Source organism: Pseudopipra pipra, chromosome 2 (assembly GCF_036250125.1).
Source record: "Pseudopipra pipra isolate bDixPip1 chromosome 2, bDixPip1.hap1, whole genome shotgun sequence".
Lineage (NCBI taxonomy): Eukaryota > Metazoa > Chordata > Aves > Passeriformes > Pipridae > Pseudopipra > Pseudopipra pipra.
Window position 1 is genome coordinate 32,134,135 of NC_087550.1, and position 17,725 is coordinate 32,151,859.

The 17,725-nt window shown below is 39.5% G+C and overlaps 1 protein-coding gene across 13 annotated transcripts in view; it reads right to left on the reverse strand.

Annotated features, from left to right (window-relative positions):
- The window catches only part of TENM4 (teneurin transmembrane protein 4), a 1,582,078-nt gene that overhangs the window by 607,732 nt on the left and 956,621 nt on the right, over nt 1–17,725 (reverse strand). For all 13 annotated transcript variants that reach the window (XM_064644892.1, XM_064644901.1, XM_064644900.1 and 10 more), the window contains one exon: nt 1,905–2,064. The gene's annotated coding sequence lies outside the window, so the exon portion shown is untranslated. The remainder of the gene's footprint in view (nt 1–1,904; nt 2,065–17,725) is intronic.

Below are 17,725 nucleotides of genomic sequence, written 5' to 3' on the forward strand. Positions count from 1 at the left end.
CAAATAAGTGCTCTGGCATCGTGTAAACACACTGTATATAAACATATGTGGTTAACTTCAAATGAGATACTGGTTCATTCATTCTAATGAAGTGCAATGAGGACTCTTTTGTCTCCAGAAATTCCACTGATGTCTTAAGAAGGAGAAAGATCTTCATCAAGAAAGTGCAGACAGTGTCAAGAATAGTATAAATTGCTCAGTTATGCCCACACCTTTTCATAGACAACTTTTCCTCTCTTAAAATTTAAAGCATGGGGTTTTTTTAATCCATGGGATAGGATAGAATATTTCTCAATTCACAGCACATGATAAAACAGCCATGAACAACTTTAATATAATACATCTTCAATAGAATTGACCATAAGTATATTAGAAGAACCTCCAAAAAATAATTACTCTATTACTGCACTGTGACTTCACATCCAATTTTGTTCACCTCACTGTATAAAATGGATGGAATAGATGACTTTTATATTTTTAATAATAATGAAATGTTCAGGGTTTGATATAGAAACCTGGCTACCAAGGTAATAGGTACATATAAGAACCTATTTAGAATAGCTGTGTGAATAGGAATTGCCGTTAAATTGCAATGAAATACCGGAGCCTATCAAATAATATTTGAAATCAAATAAAACTTGGAAGGCCAATCTGCACACATTTTCAAGTCATAACCTCATCATGAAGACAACTTTTTTCCTGATGGAATCTTCTGGTTTAGACACATGTATGGTATTTAGTTCTCCAATAAAGGCCACCTATCTCGACTAACTTTGTGACTCACTCTGGATTCACACTTATGCAATAGCAAAATTCATATGAATAGTCCTGTTCACATGCTAGATGCTCTTGGGAAATGAAAAGACAGTTATTTCACTCACAGATAGTCCTGGTCTTACTAAAAGAACAGATCTGGAGACATCTTCTTTCTCCTTTACAGAACAGCCTCTAAGCCAGAAGAATAAAGCCCTCACTTCACCAGTACCTTCACTTCAGGCATCTCCTTTCCATGCGTTGAACCAAACATTGACTTCTGAGATGGCAAAGTAACCGCGTTATTGTGTGATAACAGAGGGAAAAGGTGATCTCGTGGTATTGGCACAGCAGATCTCAGTACTGGTTCTGAGACACATTTTCAACACTTGTTAATCTTTTAGGACTCGACCCAGAGCCTGTCTCAGTGAATCCTCACCAGAACAGTAAGTAGCACTAACATTCCCTCTACCCCCTGTCTGGGCTGCCTCCGTCAGCCGACACGACACCACAACACGAACAGGGAGTAATTGAGCTCTGCTCCCGCTTTCTGCTCTGTCCTCCAGATAAATTGTGTTAGTTTACTGGCAAAATCTAGTTTGTGTTATTGTTTGCACTTCATAGTCAATATGGATATGGAAGAATAAGCTGAAATATATGCCTTGTGCATCATTAATAACAGCATAGTCTCTCCGTAGCTACATGACAATTCCCTAACACTTTATTTAACAGTAAGCAATTTATCATGTCTGCTGTATCACAAGCAAGTAGTTCAGTATACCCAGTTTACAAGAAGCAATATTCTCTGTGCCTATTTGTACTGCTTATATCAAGACAGACCAACAGTCTGAGTGCTAGCTTTCAACTTGGAAAATCCAGATTCAGTTCCCTGGTGTAGCAAAAAATGATCCAGGCTTCAGTTTCCCCTGTATAATATATAGATAAAAATACTTCCTCCTTTTATCAGATGTTGTGAGGATAAATGCATTGAAGACTGCGAGTCCCACCAGCACTACAATAGCCATAATTATCTCAAATAGATACACATAGTGCAAGTACAGTGATATTTAATACATACTCTATGTGTATAAACCATGAGTCAGGGCTGATACAAACACAAGCTATGCTAAGGAGTTAAAAATGGTGCTTACTTGTACGTTCTTCCTTGCCTTATGCTCCATTAAAGTTTGTGTATCAGAGACCAGCTTTGGCTCTCAGTGGCAATGAAGCAGGGCTGCTAAAGTCAGTGGATTTATTTGAGTCGCACACTCCTGGAGGCAGGGGCCCATTGTCTGGGCTGAGACACTCAATCTGGAAGAGAAAGAATAAAAGGGCTTGAGTGTGTGAAGTCGTTCATTACAATCTGGAATGAACAAGAAAATCAGTGGGATTGTTGGAGGTTAAACACGGGCAGAAATTGGTCTTTTATCATTGAAAGGCCATAGGAAAAAAAACCGACCCAAAAAGTAACAGATCTAATCCTGCACATCTCTACTCACATCTCTTGCCTTTATTCATTGAAAGCAGTCACAAAGAAACAATCATGTACATTTGTGGGACCAGATGTAAAATTTATTTATAACAGAATTTCATAAGCAAGAAACTTCTTTTTCCTTGGACAGAGCTCCAATGAAATTTTGATACTACCTTTATATACTTTCAGGAAAAATAAGATTGTTTGGATTGCCATCCTACATAAGTAAATTTTCTACAGTAACTTCAAACTCAGAGGCATGAGAACATGCCTCAGAAGTCAGCAAATATTTTTGAAGATTGGACCTGGTATTTTTTTAAGAGGAGCTTTGGCGGTGAAAGAAAAGGAGTTGATTACAAAGCTTGTAATACTGAAGGTGCATAGTATTGGAAAATGGGGAGTGAAAGTTGTTCTAGAAAGCTTCAGCACATCTGTGCTTATTTTATTGTACTGGATACCCTTGGCTATGATGACTTTATGAACAGCATCAAAAGCATGAGATGTTTTCAATAGCTGTTCAAAAATTTAAATAAAATTGTGAGTAACACAATTTCTTTCCAAAATGCATTGATTGACATTACGTCCTGAAACCTTTTATTCTTTCTATTCCAAGACTGCCCTACACTGGGGTCCACAACCCAGCATCCAGACTTCAGATAAACACAGCAGTGAGGACGACTCAAAGCATGCTTGCTGAGCAACAGTTCTTCAAGCAGGAAATTGGATTCAACCAAGGGCTCCTACCCATTTTCCTGGGGGGAATCCAGTAACCCCTGGAGCCAGATTTTGTTCTGATTTCGACACTGCACATGATAATCCTCCCAATTAAGGCATTTCACCTTTCACTTTCTTTACATACCCCACCTCGCATGGTAGCTCACAGGGGCCAGACTACCAAGGAAAGGTGCTATAAAAATTGCCATCTGTGTCTAAGAGGCTAAATAAAGTACGTGGTTGATCCTATGGACTGTTATTCAACCATGAGTCTAACAGGGACCAAACAGATCAAAACCTGAACTGCTAGTGCACTCTGCTAGTACTAAATGCCAGAGAACAGTTGCAGAGGTTTAAACTAGACGATCTTTAAGGTCTGTTCCAATCCAAACTATTCTGTAATTCTGTGAATTTTTGCTGTAGCATTTTCATATATAGAGAATACAGCTCTAGAAAGTGATGTTAAGTGGTGGGGTTTAGGATTCAGTAAACAGTACATTTAAAATTGGTCTTTTTTCTTATTTGAAATCCCCAGATACAGACTATGTTGCCTGTTAGACTTGGTCATGCCTGATCCTGCCACTTTCAGAGTGCATGTGGGTCAGAGAATGGGTTCAAATCATTTGCAGGGTGAGGGACTACAATTTTAATATGCTATTTGTTTATCCTATTGAACTGGGTAAAGAAAACCATCGGAAGAGCTTTTGTGAGCCTATTGGTTTGGATTAAGAAAAGCCCCATGAATGTCTTTAAATGACAATACACAAAGGACTAAAGGAGCTAATGACAAATCTGCTTTCCTTTCCCCTTCCCTTTTGAATGAGTAGCTATGCCAGTCTTCTGTGAATCTACCTGAGACAGAACAGGACTTAAACTCACACCTTTGAGGCAAAATAAGGTACTTCACTAACTCTTCCTCTACATCTCTCTGCAGAAGTGTCTGACACATGACATCTGTTAATGAGGGTTATAATTCTCCCCCCGAAAACCCTACACTAGTAGTGCGTAGACCCAACGGCCTATTTTCCTAAGGAAATAAGGCTTTTATAGGAATGCTGTCTGTCCATCTGGCTCCCCATCTGTCAATCCTGCACCCAGCAATATAATCTGGACCTGGTGGCTAATTTCACCCCATTCTCTAGAGGGGTAAAAGCTTAAAATGTATTAATATCCTACGTGTATTACGAAAATCAGTGGAGTAGGAGACAAGGCAAAGCACAGCTCATCTGAGTGAAAGGCGGCGGTATAAGCTCGTTAGTTAATTGCTTGGCTCAGGCTGCCAGCTGGCCAGTCAGTATGTGCAAACTGGCCGGCTCAGCTACCTGTTAGGGACTTCTTGGATCTTCACACAATGCAAACTGGCCAGCCAGCAGCAGAGAGAAGAACTTTGTATGGGGAATATGTGCGCACAGGGATAGACAAAAAATGGAAAATAAGACATGCCAAGGGCTGAGGTCAAAGAGAAAATGGTGTTATTGAAGTGGAGAAGAAAAGGAAAGATGGAGGGTATTATTTTGTGGCGAAGGGATTTGCAATTTAAATTGCTAATGGAGTGACTTGGTTGTTCCTCCTGTGTGAAGGGCAGGGTTGGACAGCTTCTCCAGTGAAGACTTTCCTTCTCTTTTGTCTTCACAGCTTAAGAACAACCACTGTTAAAAGTAAAGGTCCTTATAATTCTATACCTTGTTTGAAATGATTACAGTTAAGGAAAGAGCAGAAAAAGAGGACATGAGCAGAAAACAACCTATGGAATGAGTCTTATTATTCCCTCTCCATAGCCGATAAAGAGCAGCACCAGAAGACAAACTGGACTACATTTCAAAACTTCAATTTAAAACGTTCTTGGTAAAGGCACGCAGAAATTTGCCACAGTATTGAAGCCAGAGCATCCAGTCTCCAAATCTCTGGTGCTGGAATTTCCCTAGTGTACATGGCAGCAGAGTTGCTCTGCTCACCTCTGCATTCAGCTGGCAGACACCATGTTCAGACGTGAATTACTACCCTTGGTCTGTCAACGGAGAATGAAAAGCTACTTCTGTCTAGGTCCTACCATCAGTTAAACAGATCCCACTGCCACTCCTCTTTCAAGTATGTTTTGGCATTATTTAGTACCATTCCACTGCCAGAACACTTGGTTTTCCCCATTCCCCTGCTCCCTCACCCCCTACATGCCTTTCTGTGTTTGATGCACGTTCAACCACTGCACAAAACATAAAGCAAAACATGCAGGATGGACAGACACCTTAAAAATCAGTTGAATTCAGGATTCCCAGTGTCAGATGATAAGGCACCCAAGCTAACCTACTGATAAAGTATGTGGTAAGCAAACCCTGTGATCTACACAGATAGCTTAAGCTTCTGCAGTGCTAATTACTATTACAACCTTAAGCTAATATTTGAGCCTTTCTTTTGGGCAGGGATGTGTAACAATTAGATTACAGGATTTGGAGCATTACAAAGAGAGGTAAAAGCAGCAGTTTTGTCATGGTATGTGGTATTTTGTTTACAAAGAGATAATACCAGGGCAGATAATAATAACAATAATAATTTAATAACAATTACTCTATTTAGGTCCAAATTCTGATTTCAGGTGCCTCTGGCCAGATTTAGGACGGCCTCTTGCCTGCAACAGAATTATCCTGATTTTATTCAGATTGAAACATGCAGATCTCTCGTCTGGGACCACTTGGCAGTGAATTGTGTTGAAGAGCCCAACATAGTATACGATGAGTTCTAGCTACTCACAACAGTAACTAGTAAATATTTCCGAAGGGACTGAAATTGGATATTTCTCTTTATTTCTGTCCTGAGCGTCACTGAGAGCTCTGATGGCATGTATGGTACCCTGGTCCTGATGACAACTCCAGCAATGAAAAGGGACCTCTATTTTGTTTTGCTCTCTATGATCCTTGAGGTTTCCTCTCTGCCCCCTCCAAATGTATATGCATATGTAAAAAACACGATAGGCTTGAATACAGTGATAATGCATAGAAAAAAACCAAACAACACTGAACTACAGAGAAACAACAGTTCGCTCCAGCAGCATGCCAGATTTAGTATATGGTATGTTTTAATGTGCTTGGGAAAACATCTTAGAAACTTTCTACAGTGTATTAAAAAGAAAAGAAATCTTCTTCGGATGATATTTCTATGTCTCACTGGTTCATTTTTTATTTCTGCTCCCAGGCACCCGAGGGAAAAAAAAAATCACCCCATGTCCATAACAACAGTCAGCTCTTCTGATGAACCATAGAATTCCTTGCCTCGGAGATAAGTCAGCTCACACAAATGAGCATTTGGCCTCTGAAATTGATCCTGCTGAGATCATAGGAAATATATGACAAACGCCTACATCGTCAAACACTGAAATTGAGATTTTGCTCTGCTTTAGAGACTAAAATCAAACTTCCTAACTATGAGAGTTTTTCAAGTATTTATCAGCATTTCCTGGAAGACAGAATCAGTCACACAAAGCAAAGTTAATGTGTGTATCCACTCTGTAATATTAAAAATGCTATTACCGCATTAAAAAATAAACATATCTCCCAGCAGTGGATTTAAAGAAACTCTCAGAAGCTGAAAATCTGGTCCCAGAGTCACAAACAGCAAACAAGCAAAGCAACTTAACAGAAAAAGACAGGTTTCCTTGTTTTAGCAAGTCCTCATTCTCTTTTAGTCTATCATAAGTATAAAGGAAATCTAAAGCAGGCAAGGCAGCCAGACAGGATATTTTTCCTTACCCATAGTCACCAAGGTCCTTTCAGAGAACTGCATCTTGCAGACAGACGATACTTGGTTGAAAACTTGAAAAACAGGTTTTAAGCAAAAACTCTTCTGAGAATTAGATCCAGATTCAAGAGGCTAAAAGCATCACTTGAAACAGCCAGTTTAATTTATTCAAAGAAAAGCCACATAGCTCAAGGACAGGTAAGTAGGTAAATAAGCCATTGTCAACCCCTTCTTGGCAAAGAAAGGTACCGTGAAAAGCCTGCATTAAAGGAGATCTCTGCGTGGGAAATGAAGGAGCCTCGGGTATAGACATTTGATTTATTTTTTTTCTGTGTGGCACAGGGGAGCGTGCACTGGCTCAACCTGTTGTAATCTAACATGTGGGTTGCTAGTTGTTGCGATGATATTGCAGCAGCCTCTTCATTAAAGCAGCTGTGTCTTTAGCAGCAACAATTAATTTCCTACATGTAAAATCAAGACTGTCACTGGTGCTATTGCTCTCTTGTTGCTCTTTTCTCCCCCTTCACCAGCTTTTTTTCCCTTCTTTTTACTCATAGTGAGCAGGAAGGAAGGAATACAGGGAAGGATGGATATCTACTATATGTTTCTGTTTTACTCAGCTGACAGTCCTTTTGCTACTTCGTTCATTTCACTTTAATAGAATCTTCTTGTTACCCACCTACTGTATCTCAGTGAGGAAAATCCTGTCATCAAAAGGTTGAAAGCTGGAGGTAAAACTTGCCTCCCTGCAGCTCTAGATGAGGTGAGGATGAGATAAAGTCATCTGGTTGCTTTGCAAACAGCATTAAGATAGTTCAAGGAAGTGTGGGTAAAGGACATTTTCTTCCCCATGAATTAATCTCCAGCAGGCTTCTGCTCTTTCCAAAAGCAGAGAAGATGAGGGAACAGTCAGATATATTTTTGAAGTGTATAACTGTCAAGGAGAAGTGGTCGAAGGATTTCTTCCATGTGAAATGTGAGTGCATTCTTGTTCAGCTTGTGTAGGGGTATGTGTGTGTTCATCTACACCCAAAAGGGACCCTGTAACAGAAAAATATGAGTGTGACAAGCAAAAGGAGAGAGGAAAAAAATCCACAGCTGTGTGTCTGGGTAGCCTTCAGCTGTGTGTTAGTGTGCAGGGATATGAGTGTGCATCCGCACATAGACTCACTGGCAGGCAGCACTGGGACCACCTGTATGAGCCCAAGACGTCCTTCTGCCATACCTGCTGATGAGTTTCAGAGAAAAGGCAGCCTGCATGTAAAGTAGCCTTTGGAGTGCAATATTAAAACCTTACGCTTAAAACCAAAACTGTGTTCGGAGCCCTGGCTACACCTCTGTTTCCCAGCACTTTGCGTTTTAAAATCCAGCATCTTACATAAGTGTTATTGGGGGTTGGGGGCGGGGGGGGGGGGTTGGTGTGTACGTGAGAGCTTGGTGGAAGACACTGTATTTCTTGTTCTGGGGGAAATCGAGGGTAAAATCAATGCAACAAGGAACCAAAGGGGATTAAATTAGGTGTTTGTATTGGTGGGGGGGAAATTTCAGCTCTTCAAACACTAGACCTGACATTTTTGCTGGCTGCTTTGCACAGCGGCAGGATGGAGCACGCTGGGAAGCCTGTGTGTACCACTTCCCTCTGCTGGAGGCAGCTCAGACTGTTGCCTGCCTCCCTCTATCTCACAATATTTCTGTAGATAGTAAAAATGCTCCAACCCCTATCATCTGGCACAGCAGTGATAATGAAGTGGCCACAAATCATTTCAGTAACTTTCATTTATATAAAAATCTCGGTGCTGACTGGGAGGTGAAAGAGAGCAGCTCTTCCAGCACAGGGAAAAAACAGGACAAGAGGAAAGGGATGTGTGCTGCACAGGTTGTTTAAGCTGACACATTTTGAAAGGATACAGAATACCACAGCCTGGACATACAACACTTAAAAGAAGAATCAACTTTATGATCGCTCACAGCTTTGCACAGACACACACAGCCTCCCCAACACTCTGCAGCACCAGTCAAGGAGTACTTTGGGATTGTTTAATATAACATGGTGTCCATGTAACCATGCACTGATCAAGTTTGTTTTGGAGCTTGTGCAAGATCACAGGTCAAGGGAATGTGAGGGACTGAATAAATTAGTGGAGAGAAGAGGAATCTGTCTGTAAACTGTCTTCCCTACTTAGCTCTTGCATCATCTTCAGATATTAAAATACGTGGTATTGTTAAATAAGCAGGCAAATGAAGATATAAATAAAAAGAAAATAAAAACAAACCAAATTTTTGTATCCCCCATCTATTTATCTCCATTGGCATTATATTTTGCATCAGAAGGGTGCTATTGAGCACCCCAATCTGTAAGTCTCTGCTTACTGTGATTGGATATGCATCTTGGAGTTGTCTTGGAGCACACTGGACCACTTTCAGAAAGAAGTGAAGGGGAAGATGGGTTTCAGAAGCTCACTTGACATGTTCCAGACAATAATAAGCATTTACTCTATGGGATTAGAGCAGAGCTAGCTCAAAGCAGCACACCAAATAATTTATCATGTGAATGTCATGTCTTCAGAATAAACAGTTTCAGACTGTGAACCTGCTCTTGCCTGCTACACTGTACTGTGTTGCTCAGGTGCCTGTAGATCAAAAGACCAGAATTTGAAGTGCCCTTCTTCACTCAAGTACAAGTATCAAGAAAGTCATGTAATGAAAGCCAAAATGACAGCCTGACAGACATAGGAAAGGTGATCCAGCTGAGGTCAGACCAAGGCATCCTAGGCTATATGTTCACACTAGCATTTCTACAGGGACTAGAGGGTTAAACTGGTAGGACAGATCTTGTTATGATCATGGGAAAAGACAGCTGAGAGGGACAGACCCATGGTATATCAAGATATTCCTAGACATCAAGGCAGAATTCCTCCTAAAGGTCTATGACACAGACAGGACTTGTTGTACAAAAGTTATCAAATCTAATTGGAAAAATTAGGGAAGAATGTGGTGATCTGTCTAAGCACTGTCCCTCCAGTTAAATGCTTTACATCTGAATTTCAAGAAATTGCATAATGACAGTTGTGTAAAACAGAAAATATGGGTTATTAGCTCCCATTGGAAAGTAATTACTAAATCTATTCCATGTAGTGAAAACCAAAGAAATTACAGAACTGAGGTTAATCTGTAGTGGCCACTCTTACCTTTGAGATTTAAATCTCTTTGGAAGTATGAAAAACTAGATCTCTGGTTTTGTATCAAATCAATTACACTCCATATGTGTTTTTGCATTCATATTTAAAAAAAAAAAAGAAAAAGAAAGAAGAAGGCAAAAAGAAGAAAAAGAAGATAAAAGGATGGAAGGGAAAAAGGAAAAAGATAAGGGACAGGAAAAATAAGAAAATGTGAAAGGAAAAGGGAAAACAAGGGAAAAATAAAAAATAAAGAGAAAATTGTAGACAGAATGTTTTAAGATTATATTAAAAGAACTGCTGTCCAAATGAACAGGAAATAAAAGATTTTCTTCTGTCCTTTTTTCTGATAAGGAAATTCTGATTTTCTTACTTCAAGCAAGGAAAGATAACTAAATGAGTGAACATACTGATTGCACTACAGATGCTTTATTTCCAGTAGCATTTGATCTGTGTCTAATATTCTTGATTATCTCCAACTGTATGCAGTAATCTGGCAATAAATGCCCTTGCAGGTAGGGTAATGTACTGGATATGATATTAACATTTGAATCTCTCTGACTTTTAAAATTGTTTCCATCCTATTTTTCAAGCATTCTCTGTCATTATTACTCTCCTTTCACGAGAAAAAAAAATCAGATATATAAATAACATCAGAAAGGGAATACTCTTTGATGGTGATTTCCTGTGCAAAGGGAACAAAAAAGAAAATATTCTTCCCTCTCATTAGAACAACTGCCTGCAGTAGGGTGAGCCTGAGCAAGGACAGTGATGGAGGTAGAGACATGAGGCAAAGCAAGATGTGGACCAAAAGCTTCCCAGGGATTGTCACATTTGGCTGAGGACAGAGTGGTTTGGCAAGGCTACAACCAGTCCATCATAATGCTGGGGAAAGAACAAGGACATGAGGCTGATGAGGGAGGAAACACCAACTTCAATTTTGTTTCCAAAGATGCTATTTCTTCCCTAAGTTGAAAATAATATAAAATACAATAAACAAATAAAAAACCACAAACCAAAACTAACAACCAAAAAACCCCAAACAAACAAAAAAACAAACAAAAAAACCCCCCAAATCCAAAGAGATACAATATGTTTTCGTAGAAGTGTAATACAAAATAAGATAGCGTAAGTTTAAACACAAGTAAAAACTATTCTGGTCTGTATATGTTAATGAACAGTCAGAGTGGTGTTCTAGCCTCAGTGGCCTTTTTCTTCCCCACAGTGCTCACAGGGGTCTAAACAGAGGGTGCCACAGTGAAGTTTCAGCCCTTAGACAAGGTACTGCTTAACCTCAGGTTTCCTCATCCAGAAAAGTTAAATAATAAACGTTTTCTGAACCTTTCACAGTTTGAGGCTATCCTGTGCTAGAAATAAGGCTAATTCTGCTAAAATATTAAATGCAAAATGTTTTCCTAGTGTAAGAGTGTTTTCAGAAGAATGGCAACATTTGACCAACAGCTTTATAAAGCTCTATCAGACCTCAAACTACAAGAAATATTATGGAGTTAAATATGACTTCACCATTCTTGTGGACTGTGGCTTTTCATAGTAGTAAGTGTAAGGGTCTCTCCACAAGTGTCCCTGCTCAGGACAGGGCTTTTCCGTAATTTTTTTCTTAATTCATCAGTGTCTTGTGCTTTGCTCTGTAAAAATGTTTGTGAAGATTTATAAGCAGTCCAGACGCAGTTGAGAGTTATTATTACACTCAGACAGCTTTATACTTTGACAGAAGATAAAATACACTCATTTCCTTAATACTATATATACACTTTCTCTATATGTAGCATTAAGGTGTCCTTACTGACATTCTAACCATAGGATCAGTAGCTTGCATTTATATTTGTACTTTATTTTTTCTTTAGACCTACCACAGTAGTATTCAGACTGAATCAAGATAGATTTGTTTAGTTTTGTTCCAGACTATATAGTTTTTAACATTGCAGGGACATGGTAGTTCAGACCAGGAGTCTGGACAACTGCTACTGGACACTCAAGTCTTCTTAACTTCTTTGTAAGCTGAGGATAGCAGTGATTCGTAAAACGACCTTGAGATCTGTGTCAGGTAGATGCCAAGTGTGACTATAAACATAATTTGGATGACTAAAGAGACTGGACCCAAGCTCTTTCAGAAGTACCTTTTCAAACCAAGGATGCTGAAAATCTCAGGCTCCCCTATCTAAGCTAGAATACTTTCAAAGCTTGCCAGATCTTCCACACTGAATTTGGTGAGAGAATTCCAGAAGGAAGGAAATACTATTAACAAGCAGATGGCTTTGGTCAAGCTCTCTTTGGCCAGTAAAATCAGGAATATACTTGTTAAGTAGTATATCAGAGATAAGATGATTAGAAGACTGTATTCTTCATCTAGCAGAGATCTAGAAATTCAAGAAACATTTTGGGCCACTAGTAATATTAAGGGTAAATATGTGTTCCTACACAGAAGAACAGTCCAGCAATTTTTCTTTCTTTCCATCACCGCTGATTTCTGGTTGAAAACTCCATAATACATGATGTCTGCAGCAGCTCTGCTAAGATTTCTAAAGGAAAGTCACTGCAGCCCATTGTGAAACCTTTTTCTCATTCTCAAGGTTCAGTGACTACTGGGTCACTGCTGTTAATATGAATTTCTACACTGATGCAGCCATAGTGTTAAATGACAAGGATGACAGTCTTGCTGATTTATGCAGGCACCAAAAAGAGAGCTAACCCATAATTTTGTTATTTTTTCAGGGCTTGACTTTTGTTCTAAATGTCAACAGGGTGTGCAAATGCCATGCAGGTCTCCCCTAGGACTTGGCTCAAGTTCGTATGCGGATACTTCTGAGAGTGTCTTGGAATCATGAACTTAAAACACTCAGCTTAAGTATACAAAGGTAAAACTAGCCTTGATAGAAAATATAAAAATCCTGTATAAACTCCTGAGAATTTCTATATATTTTTGCATAGGTATACACACACATGTATACAAATGCACACACATACGTACACGCATGCATTCTATGCACACGGGATTTCAAGATAAACTCACTGGTCAATTTTAAACAATCTAATTTCCAATTTGCCTCTTTGGATTGCATTTGTATCTGATTTACTGCTTTTCCCCATTTTCTTTTTAACTGAAATTTACTATGTTGAAAACTTCTTAGAATGATAGTCCTGGAAGCTGTCTCTTTGAAAGAATAAGCTCTGTGAGAGGAAAATCCTCCAAACTACTCCGATAGTACACCTCAGCCTTTTTCTGCATGGAAATGCTTTTAGATGTGGAAGACCTGATGACACAAAAGTTCCTACGTAGATCCCCCCGGGGCATGGCAGTGCTGAATTGCTTGGCAAGGCTGAATGGAAAAATCTGTGCAAAAAGCTGCCCTTGCACTTGCTCATGCAAATAGAGGGCTTGTGTAGGTCTTAATTGAGTAATGATCCGGAAGGCAGAGCCTGTTCTTGACCAGGATATAAGGTATTTTGGAAGTTAGTGTTTTCCAGAATGTATGGAGGATGCTGAAAGGTTTGAAGAGGAGAAATTCTTGACAGAGGACCTCTCTGAAGGGCTCTGGTCTTTTGGTAACATTCTCAGATAAATTTCCTTGATTGTAAGAGCCGGGAAGAATTTGAATGAAAAAGTACAAGAAGCTGATAGTAGAAATAGTCTTAGAATCAGGCAAATATAAGTATGAAAAGCATTTAAGATATAGGAGTGTCTGTGAATTTGATAGGAAGAAGCATCTGTAGCACTAGAGGCAAGGTGCCTCTTATGAATGCACAGTCTGTCTCAGACTACAAAAAAAAACCCTCAAAAAACAAGGGAAAAAAACCAAGGAAAAACACACACAGACAAAAAAAGGTTTAGTAGTTGGCTAAAGAGGACAATGTTATCTGCCTCTTTCATGAGACTTCAACTGGAATACTGTGTTAAACTGTGGGGTCTCCAGCATAGGAAGGACATGGACTTGAGGGAGCAAGTTCAGAGGAGGCCACAAAGATGCTCAGAGGGCTGGAGAACCTCTGCTATGGAGACAGGCTGAGAGAGTTGGAGTTGTTCAGTTTGGACAAGCGAAGGCTCCAGGGAGACCTTAGAGCACCTTTCAATACCTAAAAGGGCTACAAGAGAGCTGGAGAGGGACTTTTGGGCAGGGCATGTAGTGATAGGACAAGGGGCAATGGCTTTAAACTGAGTGTAGGTTTAGATTGGATATTAGGAAGAAATTCTTCCCTGTGAGGGTGATGAGGCACTGGAACAGGTTACCCAGAGAAGCTGTGGATGCCCCATCCCTGGAAGTGTTGAAGGCCAGGTGGGATGGGACTTAGAGAAACCTAGTCTACTGGAAGGTATCCCTGCCCATGGCAGGGGCATTGGAACTAGGTAATCTTTGAAGTTCCCTTCCATTCAAATCATTCTATGATACTATAAAAGATTTAGGACAAAACTATGCAGTAGCAATTCTTTGAAACAGAACACCGTACTACTCTTGCAGGCTAAATTCTACTTTCTCTTCTTTTCCATTTTACCAAAACTTTGCACATTTCTCGTGTCTCGGACATGTTGAATCATTAAAGACAGAAAAATATTTCACCTATTCCTACTGAATTTGAATCATAAAACTTTCCTTTTCCCCCTTGCATACGTAGTAGAGTCATTGTTTCCAATCCCACTTCTGTCCTATTACCTGACTCTAGTAACTGGAAATGATGTGCATGAGGCAATTTAATGGAAAACAAGCAGGTTACCTGCTAGCAGGTTAATCTTAATCTGCTAGTCTGTCCATTTGACAATGTAAAATAAATTACACCTACACCCACCTTGAGACATAGGCAGTAAGTTGGTTGATTCCCTTTATTAAGGAAAACAAAAATAAAAACCACCAACAAAACAAAAAGAAAATTCCTGATACTAGTGATGGCCTTTGTCCCAGAAATAAACTTATATGCACTGCAGGAGTGCAGTCAATGATATGACATTAGGCTAGACAAGAACAAAGTGCATATTTTAGAGGATGTTTTCCTTACAGTGCCAAAGTGAAACCAAGGATGAACAGACAGCATTTGTACCACTGTCTCTCTCCCTCCTCTTCCTCTTTACTCGGAGATGTACAAAAGATAAATCTATCTTGGAATTACACCCGCATTTGAACACAGAACAGAGATGTGTGAAGAAAGCATAGGAGACTCAGTTTTTCATAAACATTTAGATTATCCAAATTCTATTTAATCTGTGATATCTGACCATCATACCACACTTCCTAGTAGCTCAGTTGGTTTGGCAGTTCTGACTTGGTATCCCCTCTCTGCCAGATCTGGCATATGACAATTATACACCTTAAGAACATAGTTATACATTTTACTAATAATGATTAAATTGTTAATGAGACCACACACACAGAGAAATTCTTTTCCAGTTGTGGTCTTGGACATAAAGCACCATTTATGATCATGAAAACCAATCCTTGCCATCCAGTCACCACCACCATCTATCTTCATCTCTTTTCATAACAAACACTTCTTATATAGTGAACATGTAGAGTTAGTTCAAGACAACATCAGTGATGGTCTTTTTCTGTCACTGTGGTGAGGAAGGTACAGAGTTATAAAGCTGCTGACAAATACCTTTCCTTACTGACTGAACATCACTTGAGCACATGATACGCATTGCAGCATGCAGAATGTTTGACATCCCAAATCTTCCCTTGTCAAAGCAGGAGCAGTACCTGATCTCATGGCTACAATGGCTTCATTCCTTGAAAAATCTCTAGCAGCTATTCAGTTTTTCAGATTTATTCTAGGACAGGGTTTTAAGGTTGTCTGTTGAATGTCAGTATCAAAGATGAAGCTGATTTTATTCCTGTACTTTGGTCTTTTGAGTTAAATACAAACTTTTGAAATTGTTTCATATTTCTGTTTTATTTCCTCTCATTTGGTAAACTCTTGAAATCAGACATCTAAAATAGTAAACAGATGTTCCAATAACAATTAACAAGTATTTCTGCAAATGGAGAGCTAACAAAGCCTGCAAACCTAGGAGTTTCTGTTCTACTCTATCTATATTCCCGCTCCACCTCAGAAGCCCCATTATTTTTCGTTTTTTTTTCCTTTCTTTTTTCCCCTGTGATCTCAGTTCCCACCTCCAAAGCCTGCAGATATCCTGTAGATAATCATTTCTACTTGGTACCCTGCATGCCTCCAGGCTCTCTTCTAACTCTAGCAATTACTAGCTGGCAAAAGGCACCTCATGCTGTGACTGGTTCCAAAATGTACATGATAACTGATGGTCAGTACGTACAGGCTGATTGTGCAGGGTCAGACCATGCAGAAAGAGACTCATCACAAATTTTCCAAGCTGCTCCCAAATTTGGAGGGTATCAATTTCAGTCTTTTCCTCCTATTTTCTCATTGATTTTCATCAAACTTATCAGTATCTCATTGTATTTTCTTGGAGATATCTAGTTCTTGTTCAACATGACTAATTCAACAATGATTTCAGGTTTTAGTTAGGGGACTGATAAGCAGATGGACAGACAGAGAAACTGCATAAGGCTTCAGGAACCCTGAGTGAAAACTAGACTGTCACCAAGCTTGTACTCTCAGGATCTCAGGAGATTTGATATCTATTCATGAATTCTTCTTCATGACATCACCTCATCAGAGAGACAAATACTACTGTTCCTTAATTTTTAAGTGTGTCAATAGAGGTGTGAAGAGGTTAGGAGACTTCTCAAGATCCTAGGTCAAGTCTGTGGTGGGTCTTGGGATATTTTTTTGACTGGCCACTGTGTACTCAACTGGGTCTTTAGTAAAGTTGTGGCTTTGTCATGAAGCAGGACTGGGAACAAAGGTGCAAACCATGGAGAATCTCTTGGGATAGTTGTGTCTTGACTTATTGGATCCTTGACCCATCCCTCTTACAGGCAGTAGATACTATCACTTGAGACACCATCGCTGCATGGGGAGAGGGGCAGAAAGCAAAAAAGAATGCAGATGTCATTTGCAGGCTCACTAGACTTCTGAAACTTAAAATTTCAACTTCTGAATGTTAAAGTTTCTGCTCCTGATGCCAATTTTGTGAGCCCTTGTATCCTCACATTTACCTTGCATGTTCTCAGCTGCCCATCCTCAGATCCTGCCACATCCCATGGCTCAGTTCCTTTCTTTCCTCAAGGCTTTTCCTGCATTGATACAGGCCATATCTAGTTTTCTCCTATAACTCAGTTTGCTCCTGCACCATCTCTTCTCAAGTTCAGATCCATCCTCTTCATCAAACTTATTCTGTTGGGCCCTTCCTCTCCTTGAAGCAGATGAGAGCTCCCTGCTGCAGAATGCACCCAAGGGACATGCGACTTGGATGAAAAGGTAATAAACCTCAAGAGACATAATATGAAATTCTGCCTCTTAGTGAAATCAAAATTCAGCAAAACTTTTATTTCTTGACTCTTTCCTTGCTTGGAGTTGCACGACTTGTTCTAAAAACCTAGGTCTCAGTTGAATTTCCCTGGATTTGTTGCATATTAAGACACCTTAAAATTCCTTTAATTCGTTGGGCATGACCCTCTCCCCCAGTTTCTATTTCCTGATTTGCTTTGATGACCTCTTTATGAGGTAAGGATAGTTTAGAGATGTTTACAAGGGAAATCTCTGTCCTTCAAACTCAGCTTTGTTTTCCCAGACTAAATGGCTCTTAAAGCACTGGGGGTTTGTATGATTAAGGACTCAATGAACCCCATGAAAGACTCTGTAATTTACACAGCTATTGGTATTTTAAACCACAGTGCTTAGATCTTCCTACACCTCATGATATGAAACATGTTTACACTTATGAGTCTAATTATTTTTAATCAAATTAAGTGGCTGCTACTTTTTCCCTCTTATTATGTCCTGAGAAAATATA